This window comes from Chenopodium quinoa, unplaced genomic scaffold (genome assembly GCF_001683475.1).
Source record: "Chenopodium quinoa cultivar QQ74 unplaced genomic scaffold, ASM168347v1, whole genome shotgun sequence".
NCBI classification, from domain to species: domain Eukaryota; kingdom Viridiplantae; phylum Streptophyta; class Magnoliopsida; order Caryophyllales; family Amaranthaceae; genus Chenopodium; species Chenopodium quinoa.
This window is the reverse complement of record NW_018742904.1, coordinates 1,537,473-1,550,989: the sequence shown is the minus strand read 5'-3', so window position 1 is coordinate 1,550,989 and position 13,517 is coordinate 1,537,473.

Below are 13,517 nucleotides of genomic sequence, written 5' to 3'. Positions count from 1 at the left end.
TAGAATTTTAATATTTTACATATACAAAATTAATCCTAACTTTTAATAAAATATCCTATAACTTTGTTTTATTTCCATCATCAAATTCGTTTTAAATTTTTTTTTAAAATAAGATCTATTTATAATATATATTTAATCACAAACTTTTACACGTAGCTGGTCAAACTGTGTCACCAACTATTACAAAATTAAAGTTACTTCGTTAGTTCTATAAAGGTTACTTGGTCGGTGTTATAGTGGTTACTCAATCAGTATTATCGATAGGGGTACTTAGTTAGTGTTAGAGGTTACTCAGTTAGTATTGCAGGGATTATTCGGTCAGTTTTATAGGTATTACTTTATTCGGCCAGATGGTGTGGCTAGCCGCATACAAAATGCATTGTTATTTGACTTGTTTAAGAAAATTTAGGGAATCAATAAAAATAAGTTTAATCAGTAAAAAAATAATTTTAGTTTGGTGAAAATAATTGAAGTTCAATAAATATAATTTAAAGTTAATAATAACATAGATATCTATTTACAAACACAATTACCACTACTACATAGATATATAAGCCATATGATATCGTATGTCAAAACAACCACTATTATATAAATATATAAGCCATATGATATCTTATATCTAAATACCCTACATTATCAAAACGAATTATTTGACCGTATTTAACATTCAAGTAAAAATGTTATCTTAAAATTTTATCAACCTGGGCATCGTCCGGGCACAAAACTAGTATATATATAAAGGGGAATTTTTTCCTGAGTTTTTAGAGCGCCACTTAGGATTTTATTTTTTAAAAAATTATTATAGCGCCACTTAAAATTAATATTTTTAAAACGCTACAATCGGCTAATGCCACATAAGATTAGTTTTTTTATAGCACGATGAGGATTATAATAAAAAAGCGTCGTATAGGATTAATAATTTTAAAATGAAACAATAGGATTATGGCACGTAATATTAATTTTAGAGCGTCACATAGAAATATCTTATATTTTAGCTAATGAAAAAAAAAAAGGAATTGCAATTTATTTTAGATAAAAAAAATTTATATTAATTATAAAAATAAAATCAGCGCATTTTTTGTGTGGCTGGCCATATCGTGTGGCCGGTTGAGACAAATCCAAATACTGACCGAGTAACCCCTAATCGATTGAGTAACCTTGTAATCCCAACCACACAATGTGACCAGCCACATATGTAACTTTCTAAAATAAAATATTATCTTTTTATATTACGAATTTTATCTAAATATGAGAAACAAAGTTAATAATTCATTATATAATAAAAAAATTCAAGGCAAGCGCGAATATTACAAAGTTTATTAGATAAATATATATTTAGTAAAATATTTTATTTGAAAAAAATACAAACAAATCGTGCATCGCACGGGCTTCATCTAGTTTCATCCTAAGTGGCTCTTTATTATTATTATTTTTTACAGGAAGTAGGAGAGAAAATTAATTAGAACTCAAAAGGTCACTAGTTATGTTTTGGGTAAAAATACCCCAAGGTCACGTGGCCCAATAAGATGGTGACACGTGTCACCTTTAGAGAGGTTCAAAACGAACCTCTCCCCAATTGACAAGTGGCACCCGTAGTCCTCAAGGGAAAATGATGGCCTTTAAGGCCCAATTCCTAAGGCAGCCCATCAATCCTAGGTTTCCGTGACCTAGGATAGTGGCGCTAATTCCAAGACCCTATAAATAGGGAGATATTCCCACCAAAGGGGACATTCAGAATTATTCACAAAAAACAGAGCAATCATTAATTGCAGATATTTAATTCTCCACTGAGAGAATACTCCTGATCTTGGAATCCGAGAAGATACTCTACTTTCGTACTTTTTACATCATCCGAACACGTTCTAACTTGATCGTCGGAGGCGGAACTCCACCCAACTGGAGTCTCCGTTGTTTTGCAGGTACAGGCGCCCGGAATCCAGTCTTGGAATTGTAACTATCCCGAGGGACACAGAAAACCCCGAAACATTTGGCGCCGTTTGTGGGTAAATTACTTCTAAGATGGCTTCATATGAGTCTATACCGCCTGCTAATGAGAAACGGCCTACGGCCGAAGTTAAGGTCTATTCAAACCAAGACAGTGGTGACGACTTTGATATCGAAACCTATGTGGTCCCAGACGGGTCACTCAAAACCAGACGCACCCGTCCCATGGAAACAAAGGAACGGGGCAAAGAGAAAGTTGGTCCAAGTGAGACAACCGGACATCCGTCTGGACAACCCCAGGCGGCAGAAGGCGTAGCCCCAGTTACTAGAGACGAACTCATGAAATTCATGACAAGTTTCAAAGGGGAAATCAAGGACCTAATCAACAAGAAGATGGTTGGCTCCATCAGGGGTCATTCGGCCAAGAAACCTTCTCTCTCAGGGAAGAAAAAGCATGTCAAGGACCGTGTGCCTACTCCGCATCCTAAACCAAAGGAGGGGAACCGACCCTTGATTAATCTGTCCAAGATCCAATTCCCTGAAACAGGGAAGAGGAAGGCCATCCAGCATGTTTAGCCAGATGGATCAAAGAAGACTTATTCAGATGCCCGGATGACAATCCAGTAGAAGAAAAGTTAACAACTGTCTGGGTCGGCTTCAACGTCGACTTACCCAGACAACTTCGAGAATACTTTAATGAGGTATTCACAATCAAACCGAGAGAGTCAGTCAGGCGGCTTGTCCGTCCACACTCGCCCTCAGATAATCCATTCGGCTCCGTATGTGCCTCAGCAGCCATACATGCCGTATGGAAAACCATACATGCAGCTGGCCCTCTTTGGGGGTCAAACGGCACAACATGTCCAACCATTGGACTGGCAGCTTCATTTGCTCAAACTTGGGAAACAACCTTCTGCGTTCTCCAAGGAGATAACCGAGGCGGCACAGTTGGCCTAGGTTAAGAAATGTTGGTAGGCACTTATGATGGTACCACCAACCCTAAAGACCACCTCATGGCTTACACCAACCTCATGTACTTACAAGGGTTGGATGATGCCACCTGATTAGGGGATTTTTATCCACCAATCAGCATCCGACACGTGGGCCAGCCAGGTTTCGCCACGTGTCCTTCATGTAGGCCAATAGGAGCCTGCCACGTGTCATCAAGAGATTCGTCCTCCTTGGACCAATTGCAATGTGACACGTGTCCACCCATGCCAAATGGGAAAACCGGCCAACAAGGCCCAATCATTGTGGGAGGCCTAGTCAGCCTTAGGTTTAACCTAAACCTAGTACTGGCACACATCCCAAGGCATATAAATATGCCCATTAATCCTCATTAAGGGAGATGACGCACATTTAACACTCTCACCTAGAGACCCAATTACTTTTATTTCCGCATTAATTACTCCTTAATCTAGTACTAACTTGACCGTCGGAGGCGGATCTCCAATCGTCCGGAGCATCCGTTTGTTTTGCAGGTACAGGCGTCCGGTTCCAGTCTCAGAATTGTAACTCTCCCGCAGGACATCAGAAAACCCCGGAACATTTTGGCGCCGTCTGTGGGGAGAGTACTTCTGAGATGGCATCCACGTCTGTACCGAATCCTGAAGAGAGGCGTCCCCTGGACGACCCTCAAGTTCAGTCGGACCATGATACTGAGGAAGAATTTGAAGTTGAAGCTCACACAGCTTCAGACGGGACCCTAAGGGCCCGACGCACCCGTCATACCGAAAGGAGAGAACGGGAAGATCTTCAAACTGGACTCAGTGATCCAGCCGGCGCACCGCCTGTTCAGCAGCAGCCGGCTGATGGGTCTGCTCCCATTACAAGAAATGAACTCATGACCTTCATGAGGGGCTTCAAGGGAGAGATTCAAGAGTTGCTCAACAAGAAGCCACCTGCTCTGGCCAAGGAGCAGTCGGCTAAGAAACCTTCCTCTTCAGGGAAGAGGAAGCCTGTTCAAGGGCGAGAGGCGACCCCTCATCCTAACTCTAGGAAGTGGGAGCCGCCTGTCCTTGATTTCACAAAGTACCGCTTTCCTACTCCAGGAAAGAGGAAACCTGTTCGTCATATTCAGGCGGACGGGTCGAAGAAAACATACACAGATGCTCGGCTATTGCTAGAGCAGAAGAAGAATGACCGATTGTCAGATTCGGCCTCTACTTCAGACTTCCAAGATAGTCTACGCAATACCTCGATGAGGTATACCCCCAGTCGCATCATGAGAGTCAGTCAGGCGGTACCTCCCGTCATTCTGGCTTTCATAGTGGCCAGGCGGTACCAAACTTACCATTTGTACCGCAACAACAATATTTTTTGCAGCCACCTCTGTTTGGAGGGCATGCAGCAAAGAATGTCCAACCTATGGACTGGCAGCTACGGTTGCTTAGACTTGGGGAACAGCCGTCGGCCTTCTCCAAGGAAATTACTGAAGCCGCTCAGCCGGCCAAAGTGAAAAATGTATTAGTAGGCGCCTATGACGGCACTACTGACCCAGAAGACCATTTGATGGCATTCACCAACCTGATGTACCTTCAAGGGTTGGATGATCCCACTTGGTGCAAGTGTTTTCCAGCGACTCTCAAAGGAATCGCACAACAATGGTTCGGCAACCTGCCGACTGGTTGTGTGAATAACTTCAGGACGCTTGCTTACTTATTCACCTCCAACTTTGCCATGAACATACCTGCGAAGAAGACGACCCTTGATTTAGGAACGATTCAGCAGGGCGAGAAGGAGGGGCTTCGTTCTTACATCAGGCGGTTTAACCTGATGAGAATACAGATTCAAGGGTTACCGGATGAGGTAGCCTATACTAACTTTTTCAGAGGCCTCAAAGACGGGTCGACATTCAAATTTGATTTGGTTCGAAAGAGGGTGGCGACTCTTCAAGAGGCCTTGATTGAAGCGGAAGCCTATATACAGGCGACTGATCTTTGTAGTACGGGAAAACAGTCGGACGGGAAAAGGTTCGACAAAAGAGAAGGACGACAGAAACAGTCGTCGAACAAAGATGAGAAGAAGAGAAAAGAGGTCTGGGCGGCTGATTCCTCTAAACAACCGGCCCAGAAGAAGAGGAAAGAATTCAAACCATACTCCCCAAAGTATGCGTTTAACAAGGATAGCCAAGCTATCCTAAAGGAAATCAAGGGACGAATCTCAATTGAGAAGGCAGCCCCCATAAAAGGTTCTGCAAGCAACCGGACCCAAGAAAAATTCTGTGATTATCATGAAGATGTTGGTCATCACGCAAACGAATACATCAGTCTCACGCGGTATCTGGACCGCCTGGCTGAGCAAGGCGATCTTGACTCTTATGTCAAGAAATCTACGGGGAACGCTTCCTCGAAAAAGCAGTCGGCCAAAAAGAGTCAACAAGCCGACAACTCTGATACAGATGATGCAGTCGTCTACACCATTGCAGGCGGCTTCTCAGGAGGCGGCCCCACTATTAGGGGCAACAAAGACAATATCAGGCGGCTAGACGTAAATTCCGTTCACCAAGAACGGCCCTCCAAATATTCATTTCCTGAGATTGTCATCACTGAAGAAGATCTAGGAGGGGTAAGGGGGCCGCATGACGACCCTATCGTTATTGAATGTAAAGTGGCCAACCAGAGAGTTGGCCGAATCCTTATAGATACCGGAAGCTCCTCAGATCTTATCAGTAGCAAATGTCTGTCAAAACTCAAATATCAGACTGATTGCATACATCCGGCATCCCACCCTTTAGTAGGGTTTGGAGGAGGAGTTGTCCACCCAGTGGGACGAGTGGATTTACCCATCCGCCTGGGTGAAAAAGGGGAAGGACGACACATGGTAGTCCGGTTCATGGTAGTAGAAGAACTCTCGGCCTACAACATGATTCTGGGACGACCAACCCTGAATAATTCCAAGGCTGTTATAATCCCATCTCTTATGTTGCTCAAGTTTGAGAGGGATGATGGAACAGTCGGGTCCCTAAGGGGAGATCAGAGGATGGCCCGAGAGTGCTATCTCTCGGATATCAAGCCCACTGTTATGGCCGCTGGGTCAAGTGGTGGAAAAACAGACCTTGACAATGTCAAGGAGAGTGCGCCTGTTCAAGAAGCAGGCGGCAAGAAAAGAAAGGCAACCCAGACGGGGGCCGCATGAAAAGACAGAAAATAGCAATCATTGGCAGAGGAGTGGTCGGATGAATTCCGCCCTCAGCCGGCTGGTGAGCATACGGACCTGATCTTAGACGACTCGCGTCCTGACCGAACAGTCAAAGTTGGAACGACTGCTCTGAGAGTCCTGGGTGACGACTTTCACAAACTATTGAAAGAATACAAGGACATCTTTGCATTCGAAGTCCATGAAATGCCAGGCATTAGTCCTGACCTGGCGGTACATAAACTGGCTGTGGATCCGAAAAAGAAGCCGGTAAGGCAGAAGAAGCGGAACCATGGCGAAGAAAGAAGTCAGGCGGCAGCCGCCGAAGTTAAAAAATTACTTGATGCAGGGTTCATTCGGCAATGTTACTTCCCAGACTGGGTTGCAAATGTGGTGCTTGTTAAAAAGCCGAATGACACCTGGCGAATGTGTGTAGACTACACAGACTTAAACAAGGCGTGCCCCAAAGACAGTTACCCTCTGCCTAAAATTGATAACCTGGTCGACTCAACAGCCGGCCGTGCTTTGATGAGCTTTATGGACGCCTACTCTGGTTTCCATCAAATTCCTTTATGGAAGAAAGATCAGGAGAAGACGCCCTTCGTCACTGATCAAGGGTTATACTGTTACACGGTCATGCCGTTTGGTCTTAAGAATGCCCCGGCCACCTTCCAGCGAATGATAAACACTGTGTTCTTTGATTAGATTGGGAGAAACGTTGAGGCATACATTGATGATATGATTGTCAAGTCTAAGCTTAAGATAGATCATCTGTCGGACCTCCGAGAAACTTTCGCCACACTCAGGCGGCACCATGTCATGCTCAATCCTAAGAAATGTGTATTTGGAGTTGAGTCTGGGAAATTTCTCGGATTCCTTATCAATCAGAGAGGAATAGAGGCGAACCCTGAGAAGGTGCAGGCGGTCATCGACCTGCAGTCGCCTCGTACCGTCCGAGAGGTTCAGAAGTTAACAGGTTGTCTGGCGGCCTTGGGAAGATTTCTAAGCCGATCAGGCGACAAATACTTATACTTCTTCCAGGCCATTAAGAAGAAGACAAGGTTTGAATGGGGGCCGGATGCTGAGGCGGCCTTCCAGAAATTGAAAGTTCACTTGCATTCCTTGCCGAGGCTGGTCAGCCCTTTGCCCAAAGAAGTACTCTACATGTACCTGGCTGTCTCTGATCATGCGTTAAGCGCTGTTCTTCTTGCTGAAAGAGACGGCTGTCAGCTCCCGATCTACTTTGTCAGTCATGTATTGAAAAATGCCGAGTTGAGGTATCCCTTAGAGGAGAAATTTGGTCTTGCACTCTTCATGGCTGTTAAAAAATTGAAGCCCTACTTTTTGGCACATGTAGTTGTCGTGTATACAGATCAACCTATCAAGCGGCCACTGACCACCATGGAGTCGTCAGGCCGGATGATCAAATGGGCCATAGAAATACAGAGCCTCGAAGTTACTTTCGAGCCTAGAAAAGCAGTGAAGGGGCAAGCTTTTGCTGACTTTATTGTTGAGATGACTCGTCCCCCTGATTCTCGAGATCCAGACCAAGTCTGGAAGGTATATGTGGACGGAAGCTCTACTTCAAATGGTTGTGGAGCAGGCGTCATATGTCAGTCGCCAGAGGGCGACAGGTACGAGTATGCTCTACGCTTCATTTTTCAGGCCTCAAATAATGAGGCAGAATATGAAGCTTTACTAGCCGGAATCCGCATGTGCAAGGCGGCAGGGGCACGAAAGATAGACGCCTGTTCCGATTCACAATTGATAGTGAGTCAGTATAGTGGAAAATACGAAGCAACCCATCCGGCCATGATCAAGTATTTACAGGCGGTACGACAAGAAGTCGGATCCCTTGAAGATTTTCATCTGACTCAAGTGCCGAGATCAGAAAACAACCAGGCGGATGCACTTTCAAAATTAGCATCATCCGCCTCTTGTGATACTCCTCGAACTGTTTTTTGGGAAGTAATGGAGAAGAGAAGCATCGAGGAAGACCCTATTGGAATCCTAGACAGAAGCTCAACCTGGATGGATCCAATCAGGGCATATCTGACAGACGGTACCCTGCCGGATGATCATCACCAGGCGGCTGCGCTGAAAAAACGGGCAGCCAGTTTTGAAATGATAAGGGGAGAACTTCACAAAAGAGGGTACCTTCAACCCTACTTAAAGTGTGTTACTCCAGAAAAGGGACGATAGATACTAGACGATCTTCACTCTGGTTAGTGCGCTTCCCATATTGGCGGTAGGTCGCTTGCTCAACGAACAAGGCGGCAGGGCTACTTTTGGCCTACTTTAGAAGCAGATGCAATGGAGATGGTGAAAAAATGTGACAAGTGCCAAAGGTTTGGCAAACTAATTCACCGTCCGGCTACTGACCTCACTACCATTCATAGCCCACTACCGTTTGCTAAGTGGGGCATGGATATTCTGGGTCCCTATACGCCTGCTACTGGCGGAAGGAGGTACATACTTGTTGCAGTCGACTACTTCACTAAATGGGTGGAGGCGGAGGCTGTAAAGGGAATCAAGACGAAGGATGTAATTTCATTCATCTGGAAAAATGTCATCACTCGGTTCGGGGTTCCCATGTCTATGGTTTTTGATAATGGTCCCCAATTTGAGACGCCTGTTCTCAAAAGCTGGTTGGGTGACCAAGGAATTGCACACCACTTTGCATCAGTCGGTCGTCCACAAGCAAACGGCTAGGTAGAAGCCTTTAATAAAATCATCTCAGACGGTCTCAAGAAAAAGATTGAACGAGCAGGCGGCCTATGAGCGGATGAATTACCACATGTTCTCTGGGCCATTAGGACGACTGAAAAAGGGGCGACTGGAGAAACTCCATTCCTCCTAACTTATGGTGCGGAAGTTGTTCTTCCAATTGAACACTACGAGCCGACTCTTCGAGTAATGCTATATGACGAAGAGGCAAACTGGGAAGCCATGCGCCTGGCATTAGACTCACTCCCAGAAAGGAGGGGCAATGCTGTCTTGCGCCATGAAATTTACCGCCTGAGAATGACCAGATCATACAACAAAAAAGTACACAGGCGTCCACTCAAAGTGGGGGACTTTGTACTTAGAAAAATGGAAGCAGTTGGTAGGGCTAATGAGTCTGGCAAATTAACTCCCAACTGGGAAGGACCCTACCGAATCTATGAAGAGGTCAGGGACGGTACCTACCGTCTGGAAACACCAGACAGCCAACCGTTGCCTCGAACCTGGAATGTAGATAATCTTAAGAAATATTTCTTTTGAATGATGTAAATAGTCGAGGGCTACTTAATAAAAGTTTGTTGTTTCATTCAATTTTGTACTAAGAGGGGCATGCCTACTGACAAACAGTCGGCTATTCTCCATGTTTAATTTTCATTCTTACTTAAGAGGGGCACGCCGCTTGTTCCACACAACCGGCTACTCTCCCATAACACAGTTCACCAAGAACTATCAAAGGCTCATGGCTGAAATGATCAGACCAGGCGCCAAGGCAACTGATCCAAATATAAGTTTAATTCGACCTGTCCCAACATTAAAGCAGGCGTCCGACGGCATCCATCCGGATGAAATTCGTCGCAGAGAGCAGCTCCCTTTTGGGTGGAACATTGTTCTATAAAATCATTACACGGCACCTATACGACTGTCTAACCAAGACAACCACGTAGCCATTTCCCGGAAAAGGATACCTCTCACTTAACTGACTAATCAGGTCAAACAAGTGTTCGCAGCAACCATCCGTGTCAACCAACCGACTGAACTACTTGGGATAAGAACAGTCGGTATCTTATGAGTTAATAGCCAACAAACATTGGCGAATAAAGGGGAACAACCGGTACCCACCGCTTGAAACCTTTACTACTCGGCGACTAGGTAACAATCATGTTTACTTGGTCACTCCTTAAAAATTTAGTATGAAACTAAAAAGGTGTTCATACAGCGCCTGTTCACACTAGATTAAATGTGGCGGGGAACAGTCGGCCTGGACCGACTAGAGTCTCTAGCCTAAAAAAAACAAACAAGGAAGGTAGGAAACCACCTTCCTACTTGGTTGAAGGGGATCCAGTCTTTAAAGTGGTCGACTGATCGCTTAGCCTGGAAACAGACAACCAGTCGTCCAGGGGCATAGGTGGCGTGACTAACTACCTCGTACCTGTCCGCAACTATCGGCCATGCAAAACAGTCGGTATAGTATGCAATTGGATATCAGAGTTTCGATACTTAGCAAAGTCGAAACAAATTCGAAACGAAACAAATTCGAAACATTTTGGCAAAAAGGCGACCTAAAATAATGGTCACCTGAGTTATATTAACAGCCGGCCAGAAGGACCGGCATAAATATTCATACCCCGGCCCCTTGGCCGGGTAAAAGATACAAAAAGAAGCCGGTCATTAATACCGGCAAAATATTCAAAACCCTGGCCCCCTGGCCGGGTAAACAGAAAAAAACGGCACGCAGGCCGTAAAAAGAAGACATAAAGCTTAAGAAGGGGGCAGATCTTCAATAATAGCATATGCCGCCTGGTCAGCACTCTTTTTGCTTGACTCGGCTTCAGCTGCATCCTTCTTCGATGCATCCACCCCAAGCGGCACAAGCGCCACTACCGGCTCCTCCTCCTCCAACGCCTCGTCCTCAGCAGCCGCCAGGATCTCTTGATTATATCTATCAGAACACTGGCGGTACGTTTTTTCCCATGAGGAAAAGTCGGCATTGGGGAAGAGGCGGCCCCAGGTCAGGCGCTGGATCTGAGCAGAGTCTTCCATCATCTCTCGGACCAGCTCCTTCTTTTCTTGCTCGGCCTTTGCCGAGAGCTCTTGAGTAAGACTCTTCTCCTGGGTCACCAGGCGTTCCTTAACGTGTGCCAAGGATTTCTCCAAGGTGTCGTATGAGGACATTTTTTGGCGAAGAGGTCTCAGCTCGGCCTTGAGATTGTTGATGGTCGCCTCCAGCTCATTATTTTTCTTCTGGGCCGCCTCCAACTGAGCCCGGATAGCAGAAGTAGCCTACGCCTGATAATAAAGAATATCAGTTGTCAAAATCTCATTTTGGGCAATTTGAAACATTGCCTTATCATAGTCAGAGGCGGCCATAACTTTTGCAGCCTTTACCTCTTTGTTCTTCCTCTCAAGCGGCTTGCGAAGGCCGTTCACTCGGAGCAGGGCCTAAGTAAAAGGGAACATGCGTCAGTTTTCAAACAAAAAACAGGCGTCCTGGAATTTAAATAACCAAAAATATGCTAAGTATACCTCAGCAAGGACCCCTGCAATCCCGTCTAGGTCAAGGGTGCCGACACCCCTGACCGCCTCCCTCTCAGCCGGAGGGACGGCTTTGATCATAGACTTGGCCACCTCGACCAAGTCTGGCTCCTGAGGGCCGGCTGCATCAAGCATAAACAAACGGGTTAGACCTAGTAAAGAAGGGAGCAAGTCTAAATTCACAAGGACAACTTCATACTTCTAGGCGGCCTGATTGGAGTTTTAGAAGGAGTGGACGGCTGTTTCTCAGCCGCCGCATGTTTCCTGGCAGTACCAGGAGAGCTCGCAACAGTCGTCCTCCGGGTCTTGGAGTCCGGCTGTTGGGAAGAAGAGGTTCTTGGAGTGCCCGGATGTAGTGGGAAGCGCAGCCCAGCCCTGATGGCCGCCTCGTAGCAGCCAAAGCAGGCGCTATCATAACTAGTACCAGCCGGCCAGACGACTGTGTCTTCTAGATCCGGCACGAAAACTAAAAAGCCGGGGCCAATTGTGTGGTTCGCAATAAAGCTCCCCACTCTCTCTTGCATGGCCGTGATCCGGCCCCGTGGGACAGTGCAGTAGTAAGGGGTATTTTGCTCTCGGTAAGAGGCGGATGGCTCCACCCAATTGTCCCCCTTCTCAACTGCGTGAGAAAGCCTCGCCTCTTGTAGGCGGTTGTTTTTCTCTTCCGTGTCCAGAGAAGCATGACCAGAAGAACTAGACTCGGATTCGTCCTCTGACGAGTCCGAAGAGGACGACTCCTCCCCTCTCCCAGAGGGGCCCGCCTTCTCTCCTTCAAAAGGAGTAGGAGAGAATGTAGACATGTCAACTATAAAATGGGAAGGGGTCACCTTGACCCCTCCCTCAGAATTGTCGGCTGTCAAGCCGCCTTGGTTCACTTCCACATCTGGCGCCTGGTCAGATGTTTCACTAATCGGCACCCTGTGGGAGGAGCCGTATGAGTTCGAGATCCTAGCAGTTCTTTTTGTTCTGGCCATCATGTTCTGCATAGACACAGAGACAGTCGGACTTTGTATAAAGGGCAAAGATGGGTTCGGAAAAGGGCAGGCGGCACTCCTAGTCCTAGATTCAGCCGTCCCCGGTGACCGGCTGATCACTAACCTAGGTCGTGTCGTGTGCTTCCGTGGTGCCATTTCAAAAAAGAATAAAATAAAGAGAAAATTAAGAGTAAGAGAACCGACAGTTACCTGAACGAGTGAAGTTGACGGAGTTCTGAAAATCCTGAGTAGCCGGCTTGTCAGAGCAGGCGGTAGGCAGAAAGAGTCCGGAATGTCAGAGCAAGTTCAGGGGTCCGAATGTTCTCTCTAAAAAGTTCTCAAGTGTGAAAATGACTGAAGTAAACACACCCTTATATAGGCAAAGTGAGAAGGCGAAGGGTCACTTCCAAAATTCAAAATTTGGGCGGGAGAATCTCTCGGCCTTTCACCGAGTGACACCTGTAGCAGGCCGTCGCCTGTCACGGTGAGACACCTGTCACAGGTAACACGTGACCAGTCACGTGCCACTTGTGAGGGGCAAATGATTAGGGGATTTTTATCCACCAATCAGCATCCGACACGTGGGCCAGCCAGGTTTCGCCACGTGTCCTTCATGTAGGCCAATAGGAGCCTGCCACGTGTCATCAAGAGATTCGTCCTCCTTGGACCAATTGCAATGTGACACGTGTCCACCCATGCCAAATGGGAAAACCGGCCAACAAGGCCCAATCATTGTGGGAGGCCCAGTCAGCCTTAGGTTTAACCTAAACCTAGTACTGGCACGCATCCCAAGGCATATAAATATGCCCATTAATCCTCATTAAGGGAGATGACGCACATTTAACACTCTCACCTAGAGAGACCCAATTACTTTTATTTCCGCATTAATTACTCCTTAATCAAGTACTAACTTGACCGTCGGAGGCGGAACTCCAATCGTCCAGAGCATCCGTTTGTTTTGCAGGTACAGGCGTCCGGTTCCAGTCTCAGAATTGTAACTCTCCCGCGGGACATCAGAAAACCCCGGAACACCACCTGGTGCCGATGCTTCCCGGCTACATTGAAGGGCATCGTCCAACAATGGTTTGGCAACCTGCCAGCTAGTTGCATCAATAGCTTCAAGACGCTTGCGTACTTGTTAGCTTCTAACTTCTCTATGAACATCCCTGCTAAGAAAACACGTCTTGACTTGGGTGCAACACA